The following is a 13,127-nucleotide window of genomic DNA, read 5'->3' on the forward strand; positions in this document are numbered from 1 at the left end:
ACAAATTGTAATACGTTACTGATTCCAGATTACATGACAAAAATTGTAGTCAGTAACGTAATCTGTTACATTACACAATTTAGGTAATATTATCAGATTACTTTTGGATTACTTTTAGATTACTTTTGATTTAACACGTTTATCACATTGATTTAAATAGCATTATCTTGTACCGTAATGATGTAAAAAATGCAAAGAGTAAGAAAACTTGTTCCATTCATTGTAATTTACAACATGAAGTGCATGAAACATTATATTACATATACAAGGGTTGGTAAAGTAACTGCAGGGGGGTTGAGAGTTTAATGAAAAGCTGATAATTAATTAAATCATGAAAAAATTTAAATGAAAATAAATCATTTTAAAACAAACTCCCTTTCGTGGAAAGTGTCTTCACTTGGTGGCCATATTTGTAACACCTCCGGGCAGCTCGTACAAGACCTGTCTTACTGAATGGGGGAATCCTGAAATCTCAAAAACTGCTCGCTGAACTCACAATTAAATTACATATGTCTAATCAGCAACAAAAATCTGATATTAATTGCCCAATGAATGTTGTTTCTTATGTTCAAATAGTGTTTAAAAAGCTTATTTTCAGGCTAGACCAGCCAATGCGCATGCGGAGTCATAACATGCTTATACAGCGCATATGCATTGGTTAGTCTAGTCAGGTTTCTATGGGAAATTTGGCTCTTTCATTTAGAAGGTGGGACTATTCCTCCATATTGCGCGCTGCAGTTTCTCCCATTCATAAGTATAGGAGTGAACCGTCTTTGTATTTCTATAGTCTTTGTTTTAAATAAAACACTTACTAAAAAAGATTAAATATTTTTATTTACCTGCATGCCATGTGATCATTAATCAACATCAAAGAAACCGTGAACATGCAAATGTGATACTTAATTATTGAAATATTTATTTTAAAATCTCAGGGGTACTTAAAGCAAATATATTTGGTGAATAAGGTTTAGATGACAAAAAGTTTTGGAATGCATGCATTACATGTAACTAAGAAATAACGTGAATATGTGCATTTTAATTATAATTAATAATACATGGTTAAAAAAACCTACAGAGTATTAATTCAAATAAAAATGAATTTGTTCATCAGTAGTTGATGCAACGTTGAAACTCTTCTTAAACCAGAAATTATTTTTGGTCAAATCCTGTCGCCACCTGACTAATGACTGATCTTTGTGTGTATTTGGGTGTACGTATATAATATGTATATAATCGGTAGTCTATTTTAGAAAGGAACATTTAAAAGATGAGAAAAGAGAAATTGAAAAGAGAAATTCATGAGAATCAATGAATTATGAATAATGTATTGCTATTACAATATGTGAATAATATGTAATCATGTAATCCATAAAAAAGTAACTGTAGTCTGATTATGAGTATGTTAAAATGTAACTTCCTCTAATTACAAGTACTTAATTTTTGGAAACTGATTATGTAATCCAGATTACATGTAATTAGTTACTACCCAGCTCTGGTAGCCATGTTATAAAGACAATTGCAGTTTCTTTCTCAACTTTAATTCCTGGCTAACTGTTCATTATTTTGTATATATTTTGTATGCTTTATCTAATAAAGTTAAAAACTCTTTCTAATTACTCAACAGGATGTGCCTTCTAGAAACAGGTGGATGAGGCGACCTCCCCCACTAATTTACTGAAACTTTACCCAGAAATCCACACCTGCATTAACGTTCATGCCCAAAGAGACGGCAAGCAACCACGACAGCTTTGCTTTTTTCTGTGATGCTGAAACACCCCGTGTTTATTCTCTTGATGGAACCTCTCATCATTCCAATGGCCTCAAAAAAACTTGACTTGACAGTTTCCTTAATCTGAAAGACTTTAAATAATTAGCTCGAAATCCATCGGCAAAGAGGCAAGAGGTTTGCACAACAGGTTTTAAATCCCCCGTATTGGATAACACATCCCGAATAATGTTCTAACTCCGGACATGAGCTCAATTTACCCCTAAGAAGCCAGGGTCTCTAATGTTCTCTGGTCTTCTTTCAAAGTAAACTTGGGTTGAGCTTAAAAAGTAATTGTTTTGCAGACCCCAGCTTAAATCGGGCCACACTAGACCACCAAGGTTGCACATTTGGTTTGTCTTTTAAAGTTTTTGTTGTTTGACTTGGCTTTCGGCCAGATCTCTTACAAAAATTAGGACAATTCCTTTTAGAAGTTCAGGGTCACACCAGGCAATCCAACTCATTTAGTTGATCCACAATAAAAACATTAGAGTAAAAGAACATATATATATATATATATATATATATATATATATATATATATACACAATCACAGCCTGACTTGAACTGAAGGTTTATGGATTGACCTGATTTAAAACCGTCAAAAGGCTGAAGTTTGACCCCTTTTCTATCTGTGTGTCATTATAAAAATGAGTCAGGAGCTTTGTATTTACATGTCTGGTTTACCCAACCCACCTCTTTTCTAACCCCGATAAGCGTGGGGAAATGGGATGGGGCAATTCAGCCATGGGACCCAGATTTACCACTCTTTAAATAATATAATCTTTCCACCAGAAATATCTATGATTGGCACATCGAATGCCTTAGGCGATTACACGCTCCCTTCCTCCTTTTGCACCACCGCAATGAACTGGCATGAACTGAATGCTTTGATAAATCAGACCCAATGTGGAAAGACAGTCCAGCCTTGCTGGAGAGGCCCAGACTACAGCAGATGGCTGAAACCCAATCCTCTACGCTTCTGCCAGACCGGCTCGGTATTTTTCCTCTTTGCAAATGTACCAGAGATTTGGAAATACAACAACAATGAAATCCTGGTGTCAGCAGAACATCTGAGAATTGGACCATGGGAACCACACAGAGGAGAGTGCCCAGGTTGGCCGTGTTTGACGCTGCGGTTGTGTGGGTTGGAAGGCAGGGAGAGCGTGTCTTTTTAAGTGAGAATGTCCCTTGTGACTTTCTTCTCACTGAGACAAGTGTGTCTCCACCAGACCACAGGCATGGAGCTCTACAAGACATCACCTTGACACGCTTTCTTTCTGTTAAGCGTTGTCCCAAAAACACTTATTAATACACTACACATATTAAAGATATTTAATGATTGCTCTCGCAGCTCAATTTATGGGTCAATAAATCTTGACCTAAATGTTTACATGTTTCAAAATAATTTTCCAGTCATCAAACCATAAAACTAGCCTCACAGTCATTTGACATGCATCTCTAGTAATGCTCTCGTATTAGGTGAACTACTTTCTCCTTTATGAGCATCAATGAAATATCCAGTGCGGTCCAATTCAAAATCTAATTTAAACCTTAACAAATAAATAAATAAATACATATAAATGCAATTTTGTACAGATGGCCATATGCTCTTCTTCCACCACAACTCAGGAAGCTGTTTGGATCATCTCAAATCATGATGGACAACATGATCATTGGGTTTTATACAAATGTGTGGAGTTCAAGCAGCTTGAGTGCTTGCTATGAAAGCAAAAAGTGCTAAATCAAATACTAGGACATTCTGACATTCATATTCATTTTTAAGCTTTCACTGAAATTGTTAGAATAGAATAGAATACTTTATTATAAACTTCAGAATTGTAAGCCTTATATATTTTATACACAGTTTAATAAAATAAAATACAACATATACATATAATAAGATCTTTCACTAGTGGTCAGAATTTTAGATGCCACTACACTTAAAAAAAAAAAAAAAGTTGAGCCAACTTAACCCTCTCAGGCAGTCTCTAGCGGTTGAGGTTGCGAATTTGCAACCAACGGCTCAGTCCCCCGCTCACCCCTCCCTTTAAGCCGGGCTCACACTACAAGAGTTTTAAACTCCTAACCGATTATGAAATCTGGCTGCAGCACACACATAAGGAGATTTTCTTCCCTCAAATCTTAAATATACACACACTACAACATTTGAATATCGTGGCGCATCACACACTACAAGATATTATTTACATATGTTAGTTAGCTTGCTAGCAGCTTTCTGCACTCACCCGGTACATTCAAAAACAAGGCAATTTCTAAATTTCTAAAGATTATTTTACCAGATTTTCCTGTGGTGTGAGTTGTGTTAAGAGAGACTGAATCTGCTCGGAAGAACATCGGAGACGCCCCGATTTACGATCAGAAATCCTGAGGACAAACCGCCTATGATCTGCAGATTATCACATGACACGAAACAATTTCCTATCAGAAAGCGAGCTGACAGAAGACTGAAGCATAACAAACACAGTCCAAAATCCAAAAGGATTTGGACCTGGTCACTATGTATAAAAGTGGGATTGTAAACACTGGAAATTTCTTTCAACATGGAGCAGGATAGACAGCAAGGACACTATCATCGCGGGAGGGTGGGATTTTGGTTTCTTTCTTTTTTTTTTTTTTTTTCTCTTCTCAAATTTAATTTATTGTAATGTATATATTTCCTCTGGCTTAATGTTTTGTTTTTTGGTTATTTTTCAGGATCTTTGTATATTGTTTATAAGCTATATCTAGTTTTGTTGTAATCTGTTTTGAGCTGTAACTGTTTATTTTTTGTTAAAAAAAAAAAAAGACACTATCATCGCAATTTCTTCCTGGCATTACCAAAGACTGGGACTTTGTCATTACTTTAAAGTCTTAAAACTATTATTTGAATAATAAATATAATTTTCTTATTGATTTTCCTTTTTTTTTTTTTCCTTTTTATTGTGTTTTTGTTTGTTTGTTCATTACTGTATTTAATGTCATTTATATGTTATTGCCCTTGTATGATCTTTGTTCTAAAATTGTAATTAAAAAAAAAATTAAAATCTTGTTTATTCTCAAGTCTCCAGATATTTTGTGAGATTTGTCGTGTTCACAGTCAGGACTCTGGTTGAAAATCTGTTGGTGTGTGGTGTGCTATCTTTGTCACATCGCGGCACACCACACAGGAGCAAAATGGTTTTTCTCTCACATTTTGAAGATTTTAAAACTTTTAGTGTGTACCCAGCATAAATATCAAACATGTTCAATATGATTGGGGTGGCCCCGATTTGTGTGCGAGCAGATCGGGAGGTGCAAGGTTTGATCTTTGAAAGCCTCACATTACCAGATACATCGGGACCGATCGACGTACTCGAAAAGATTTTTCCTCTGATTCTTGGGAGGGAGCAATCGGGGCTAAATCGGGCTAAAAATACTGTAGTGTGAGCCAGGCTTTAGAGAAGCTACGGTGGCCGATACAGGGCTAAGATGCCATCGTCTGAAACTGCAGAGAGCAATGAGGTTTCTTTACAAAGGTAAATTAAGGAATTATATTTACTTAATTATTCAATAAACCGATGTCATTGTGAATATTACTGTTACTTCCTTGTGTCAGTGTTTTTTCGCAAGAACAACAAAACGAAACACGAGTGGCGAAACGCGCTCTGTAGAGCAGTTTGTCCATTTAGGGCTACTGTAGAAACATGGTGGCGACTTCCATGTAAGGAACCCGCGGTATATGTAGATAGAAATTGCTCAATCTAAGGTAATAAAAACATAATGATTCATTAAGTATGGTCTTTATACTCCTCTGAAAACATAGTTATGTATATCGCATTTCTGTCTATAGATCATCCTAACTATTACACAGTGCACCTTTAAAAGTTTAAGGCAACCAGCTTCATCAGATTTCTGAGTTTTCTCAACTTATTTTTTAGGAAATTTCTCAACTTTTTGTTGTATAAACTTAAAACAAGAAGTTGATAAAACTCAAAAATTTGCTGAAGCTGGTTGCCTTAAAATTTTAAGGTGGCTCAACTTTTTTTTTTACAGTGTATATATATATATATATAGAGAGAGAGAGAGAGAGAGAGAGAGAGAGAGAGAGAGAGAGAGAGAGAGAGAGAGAGAGAGGGAGAGAGAGAGAGAGAGAGAGAGAGAGAGAGAGAGAGAGAGAGAGTTTGTATACAGCTTTTGACCCGTTTTATCACTTATTCCATATGGAATATCTACAACCTGTGTGTATTAGTGAAACATGTAAACATCATATCACTCATTCCACTGTCCATTTTGTTGGACAGTGAGTCACTAATTTTTACAATAAAGATTTCAAAATGAAAGGCTGATGGTATTATGTTCCCAAAAGTAAAAGGCCCAAATTAAAATAAAGAAGAAGAAATGTGTCAGCATAAAACACAGCTTTCAAATGAACAAAGTGGAAGAGGTCACAAAAGAGGTGTTTACTTGTCACCCATATCCCAGGGGCGTTGCGGTCGGGTGAGGCAGCAGGGTGTCAGGCAGAGTGTTTTGCTGCTTGTTATTGAGGAGACAGCTGGAGCATAATGCTGTTCTCACCCCTCGGCTCGGTTCCCACAGGTGCAGGAATCTGTCACAACAGTCTCTACACTGACTCGCTCAAGGCCACTGACCTCTAACATGCCTGCCTTTGACAAAGCTGCTTGGTCTTGACCACTGAAAACAGCATCTGACCAAACCATTCAACAAAGCATTTGAACACCTGAGGGTATAATGTTACATATCTCTGCATTTCCAGGGAATTTCATTCAATTCACCTACATAAAGAATTTGCTATTATTTAAAAAAGAGGAAGAAAAGGCTGTTTTTAGATCAATTATTTCCATAATTTACACTTTGACTCCACCCTGTGTTCAAAACAAATAGTGCAGCAGGATGAACTTTCTGTTAAATAGACATTCAAAAATGCTTCTTTTTATCCACAGCAGAATCACAAATATGGAAGGGACACATTGAGCATTAAATCTCTGAGCACTTCCCATGTGCCAACATTTTTAAAAGGATTACAAAAGACATATGCTTATTCTGGATCTAGTCAATGTCATCCTGTAGCTGAAGCTGCCTTATACTAGACAGAGCTTTGTAGGCTTTATGTTAGCCATTTCCTGTGTTGTGAATTCATTTAGTTCCAGGGCTGGATACCATCACACTGTCCATGCTGCACTCAAAATCTATCGTGTCAGTGTATGCTGCTTGTACGAATGTTAGGAAGATTACATAAAAAAATATTCCATGATCTTTTATTTTCTAGATTTGAGCTAACAGAATGACACGTTTCTAGATTATAGTCTGAAGTCTAATGAAGAGCTATAGGCTCGAAAATTCACCTGTGGTGATAACATAAATAAATATTTTCTACTTTTGGAGCTGTGGTGTGCAAACTTTGTTTTTGTTTTTGTTTTTTTCTTGTTTGAAATAGTTTTTGTGGTTGAGCACCCACACTGAGCTTTTTGCCTAATTGATGTGCGCACTTTGATTGCAATCTTTCTAGATTTAATTAATCACAATTTCATGAATAAACTGGTCATTAGTTTTGATGCATTATTAGAGACATTTTATTTAGTGACTCCTTCTGTGAGTTACATTTTAGACCAGTAGGTGGCAACAAGTGTCTTCATGAGTAAGTCATTAAATGATTTACAGTTTGGTTCTCAGAGGATTCAATCAGGAAACATATCAACTATTTGTTCACTCAGAGACAGTGGTTAATTTTGCTTTGACTTTGTTTGGAGCTCTCATTATTTATATAGGCTACTTAGTCAATGTTGTGTAAAATTATTCAATATTTATTCTAAAATTATTTGATATTAATTTCTTGTTTTGGATAAAAGTAAAATCACCCCACTGTAAAAAATCCAACTTTTAAAAAGTTCTACTAACAAATGTAAAAAAGTAGCCTAAACAAAGAATTTTAACTCAGTTCGATTTTTTGTGTGAACCGAATTGTGCGAAAAGTTGTTGTTTTTGTGCCTTATACTCAAGTATTTGTTCACAACATATCGAAATTCTCCCAGCTTTTCAAATTGAGTCATCTGAACAAACTATTTTACATACAATATTGCACAAGTTCCCAGCATGCATTGCAACTTGAAAACATTTTGTCACTGTCAACTTGAAAACTGCTGTTGTCACTGTCAGTTAGCTGTCATGTGGATCAGAGTTCATATTTTTACTGATTTAGCATTTGTTGATCCTCACCATGGTTGAGAATCACGTGCTGTTGTATATGTGCATCTCATTGCAAATTCTAGATTTAATTCATTTGTCTATCTGCATAAAAGTCTGCCTTTAGTTTTAAGTCAACTACTACCCATGTTATACAGTGGGTTTGAACACAAACATGAATCTAAAAGAAAGAGGATTGTTAAAAGAGGGTTGTTTACCATTGCTAAATGCTGAAAAATATGAGGTTTATCTGACAGATCTTTTAAACAGACTTTTATTCATTAGATGAACTAAATATTTTAAGTCGTCTTATTAAAAGTGTGTTATCATTTACCTGCAAGAACATTGCATTTTTTTTAAGGTGCTCTCATTGTAGGAAATACAGAATTGGCTTGTTTAGTCTGTGTAGATTGTGTCTGTCTGCCTGCCTGCCTGCCTGCATAGCCTACTCTACCTATCTAGCATCCATCTATTTTAATCAACCCAGGCTCTTACCATATCATTTTAATGTATTGTCTTAATTATGAACGCACTGGTTTGTAGTGCAAACTGTTTTACTATTTACTGCACTTCTATTCCTCTCCCAGATAGCACACTTACATCTGCAAGATGTCTGTTAAAGATTGCTTCATCTGGAAAGCCTGTGTACAAACATCTGTAAGATGTCATTTTTACATACATTCTAAATCATAAACATCTTAAAGACATTTTCTAAACATCTATTAGATATCTGTTGGGAAACGTCCAATAGACATATTGAAGATGATCAAACACACTAAAAAATATGGTTGGTTATGTAAATGTGAAGATGTAATAATGTACAAATCATGCACTATGGCAAAATTATTTTGAGGTTGTATTCCGAAAGGATCTGTCTGAAAATACGTTTTAACTGATAATCTCCCCATGTAATCATCACTTTGTGTGAACACGGATAAAGGCTATGTTTTTCTGCCACTGGCATTCATTTCAGCTGGGAACTGAAGTGAATTGTATGTATAGGTACATTTTTGGAGTTGTATGCAGAGGTACGTTTGAGCTTGGGTTGGTTTCAGCTCTCCAATCGAAATGTGAAAAATGCCATGCACACAGTAAAATAGCTCTTATTTTTTTCCAGTCTTGAATCCATTGTCCCTTAACTTACCTTTGCTGTGTTGCTATGGTGATTCTTATAATTAAGACAGATCGTTTCAGTCCTAGAATTGTAGTGCTCTTCTGGTTTGTCAGTCAGTGGCTCACTTCTGTGAGAAAACAACCCTTGTGAATAGATGTGCAGTAATAGGGTCCTTTCAATTATCAAAGTTCATTGTGTTAGATCAAACATCTCCTTTCAGTCAATTGTGAGCCGTACAGAGCTATTGTTCAGTGACTCAGAACAAGTGAACCAAATGACAAGATTCATTTATTTAGTGCTCTGTCTCTAAAATGTGGAGTGTATCAACTAATTTTATGGATCTTCAGAGCTCACAGTAGGACAGTGTTTTTAGAGTGAGCACAGTTCCTAGAAAAACACTCCACACCATTAACATGTAACTGTGTGAGGGAAGATCGTGACACTCAGTTTGCATTTAACACTAATACACACAGGTTGTATAGAACAAAGCTTCCACCACATGTTGCCACCCAACAAATGTAATTACCTCCCTGCAGAGGGACACGGTCAGGCATGTAAAGTGAGAAAAGCAGTCTCATACTGTCTGTAACTCATCAGTTGTTCCCGGCATCATAATTAATCAGTTCCCTCCAGATTGTTCTATGAGTCCCTGTGAAAATTGCATTGATAGAGAGTTTAATAGAGGGAGACAAACAACAGGCTCCCCATTTAAGAGCAACTCCTCTGGGAAAATGTTACTTGAAAGCAGGTGGAGACTGTGGGACTGTAAAGTACACACATAACAAAAATGTTTGATTCTTCAGGACTGCATCCCTTATTCTATGAGGACTATTAAATCTGTTAAAATTTTATTTGACCTAAAATTAGCAACATAAAAGTAGCAAATTTGAAACTCATCAAATATCTGTAAATATCACTCTTGTTCTTGATTTTTTTAAAATGGCAATTAAAATAGATGAAAAACCTAAACATAAATGAAAATTAAATATGTTGCCTTGGAAAACAACTAAAACAATAGTTTAATTTCAAGTACTTAGATTATTAAAACTGAAATGAAAATAAATTTAATTAAATCTATATACTATCAAAAAAGAAAACTAATAAAAATTATAAATGCACATAACAACATTGCCAAAGCTTAAACTAAAATTATATATATATATATATACATATATATATATATATATATATAAAATGCTAATCCAAAATATGAATAAATACTGTAATGATAATAATAATCATAATAATAATAATAATAATAATAAAAACACTGGTAACACTGGTAACTGGATTTCTACTTTTTATGATCTGTTTATGTAATTAATTTAATTTTAAGAAAAAAATGATTTTTATTTAACGTATTTTAATGACCAGAAATCCAGTATTTTGCATGCAAGTTGACACAAACCTATTATGTTTAAAAAAAAATGTGACTCCAAAGAAGTAACATCATTTTGACAAAAAGCACGTAAGTAATTCTCAAATTTTACACAAATTATAGTGTATTTATTAAGCCAAATCATTTAACCCATTGCCAAAGTTATTTAAAAACAAATAAATAAACAAACAAACAAATAAACAGACATACAATTCACACGTACAGGTGCATTTAGCTGACCTTTTGTGAAAACATGCCTTAATAGAGGGGCATGTTGTCACATTATCAATGGATCATGTTTACAGCTAATTTTAACTGTAAAACAAATAATTTTGAAGCAAAGTCATTCATGAAACAGCAAAATTATATATATATATATATATATATATATATATATATGTGTGTCGGGTAACTTGAAGCTGTTATTTTTTTTCACAACAATATATGCTATTAATTATTATGTGCCAGCTAAATATCAGGTAACGTTATAAAAATGGCTGTTTAAACTCAGTGTTTTGTTGTTTAGAAATACAGTTAGAGCCCAGAGGCCAGTTGTGCTTTAACCTCACAGCTTTGCCCTCATGCTGGCTTTAAGCAATGGGTTTGTTTTACTGGTTTTCTCAGGAAGCTCTGCAGGTGGAATGCAGCACTTAAAAGGGTTACAACATTATACATGTTCCCTTAAGCATAAATGATGACTTTCACAAAGATAATGCAGTCTAATATAATGCAAGGTGATCACATTTGTTTCTCCTCTGCATGGCAGCGATGTAATACTGACAGCAGCTAACAGTAGCAGATAACATCAATATGCTAAAAAAATCAACAACAACTTCACAGACAGTAAAGACACTCAGACCCTGTGGCAAGCCATTCAGACCAGACTGACTACAAGCCCCCGCCACAGGCCAGTGACGATGACACATCCTTACCAGATGCACTCAACCACTTCTACTCCCGATTTGAGATACAGAACGACACGCCTGCACAGAAACTACTCACATCTCCAAATGACCAGGTACTCTGTCTCTCTCCAGCCGACGTAAGGAAGACCCTGTCCCGGGTTAACTCACGAAACCCTGCGGGCCCTGACAACATACCTGGACGTGTACTGAGAGACTGTGCTGCACAGCTGACGGATGTCCTAACAGACATCTTCAACAACTCACTGAGCCAGGCAGTCGTCCCCACGTGTCTCAAATCCAACTCCATAATTCCAGTACCAAAGAAGTCACCCGTGTCCTGTCTGAATGACTATCGTCCCATAGCACTGACCCCAATCATGATGAAGTGCTTTGAGAGGTTAGTCATGCATCACATCAAGTCCAGTCTCCCAAACACACTGGACCCATTCCAGTTTGCATACCGACCAAACCGTTCCACAGACGATACAATATCCACCACTCTCCACCTAGCTCTTACTCACCTGGAACAGAAAGACCCCTCTGTAAGAATGCTGTTCATTGACTTCAGCTCAGCATTCAACACTATAATCCCACAACAGCTCATCCACAAAGTAAACTTCCTGGGCTTTAACACCTCCCTCTGTAATTGGATCCTGGACTTTTTAACTGCAAGACCTCAGTCAGTCCGTGTCGGCTGCAACTCCTCCAGCACTACCACACTGAGCACAGGTGCCCCACAAGGCTATGTGCTCAGCCCGCTGCTCTTCATGCTGCTGACTCACGACTGCACTGCCAAGTCCAGCTCCAACCACATCATCAAGTTTGCTGATGACACAACTGTGGTAGGCCTCATCAGCAACAACGATGAAACGCTCTACAGAGAGGAAGTGGCACAGCTGGCGAAATGGTGTGGTGCTAAAAACCTGTCCCTCAATGTGAGTAAGACAAAAGAGGTTGTGATGGACTTCAGGAGAAACTCTGTTGACCATCGACGGCTCACCCGTGGAGAGAGTTGGCAGCACTAAAATCCTGGGGGTGCACATCACAGAGGATCTCACCTGGACCACCACCGTCACGTCACTCAACAAGAAGGGACAACAGTGCCTCCACTTTCTCCGCCGGCTGAAAAGGGCAAGTCTCCCGCCACCCATCCTCACCACTTTCTACAGGGGCACCATTGAGAGTGTGCTGACCACCTGCATCACTGTCTGGTATGGGAACTGCAGTGCTGCTGACCGCAAGACCCTACAACGGACAGTGAACACTGCCGCAAAGATAATCGGTGCCCCTCTCCCCTCAATCCTGGACATTTCCTTGCACGATGCTCCAGCAAGGCCTCCAGCATTGTGAAAGACCCCACACACCCCTCCCACAACCTCTTCCAGCTCCTACCATCAGGTAGAAGATACCGGAGTATCAAAGCTCGCTCTGTCAGATTGCTCAACAGCTTTTTTCCCCAGGCTGTGAGAGCTCTTAACTCCAATCTCCCTGTCCCCCTCTGACCCCCCCAAACTCATTAATACTGTTGATAACTTTTCCTAAGTGCAATTCTGAGTGTGCTACACACAGGTGAGTGGGCTATACAAACCACCTGTAGTAACGCACTCATCCCACTATATGCACACTAGACACTTTCTATAAACACTCCCTGCTACAAAGACTCAATAAGAAAATGTTTACTTGAGCATTGCACTACAAATCTTTTTTCACTATGCGCTGCTTCCCACAAAATCTCTCTTTAATCTGCACAACAATTTAATGTACAAAATATATATATTTTGT

This window comes from Barbus barbus (genome assembly GCF_936440315.1).
Source record: "Barbus barbus genome assembly, chromosome: 3".
In the NCBI taxonomy this organism is placed as follows: Eukaryota; Metazoa; Chordata; class Actinopteri; order Cypriniformes; family Cyprinidae; genus Barbus; species Barbus barbus.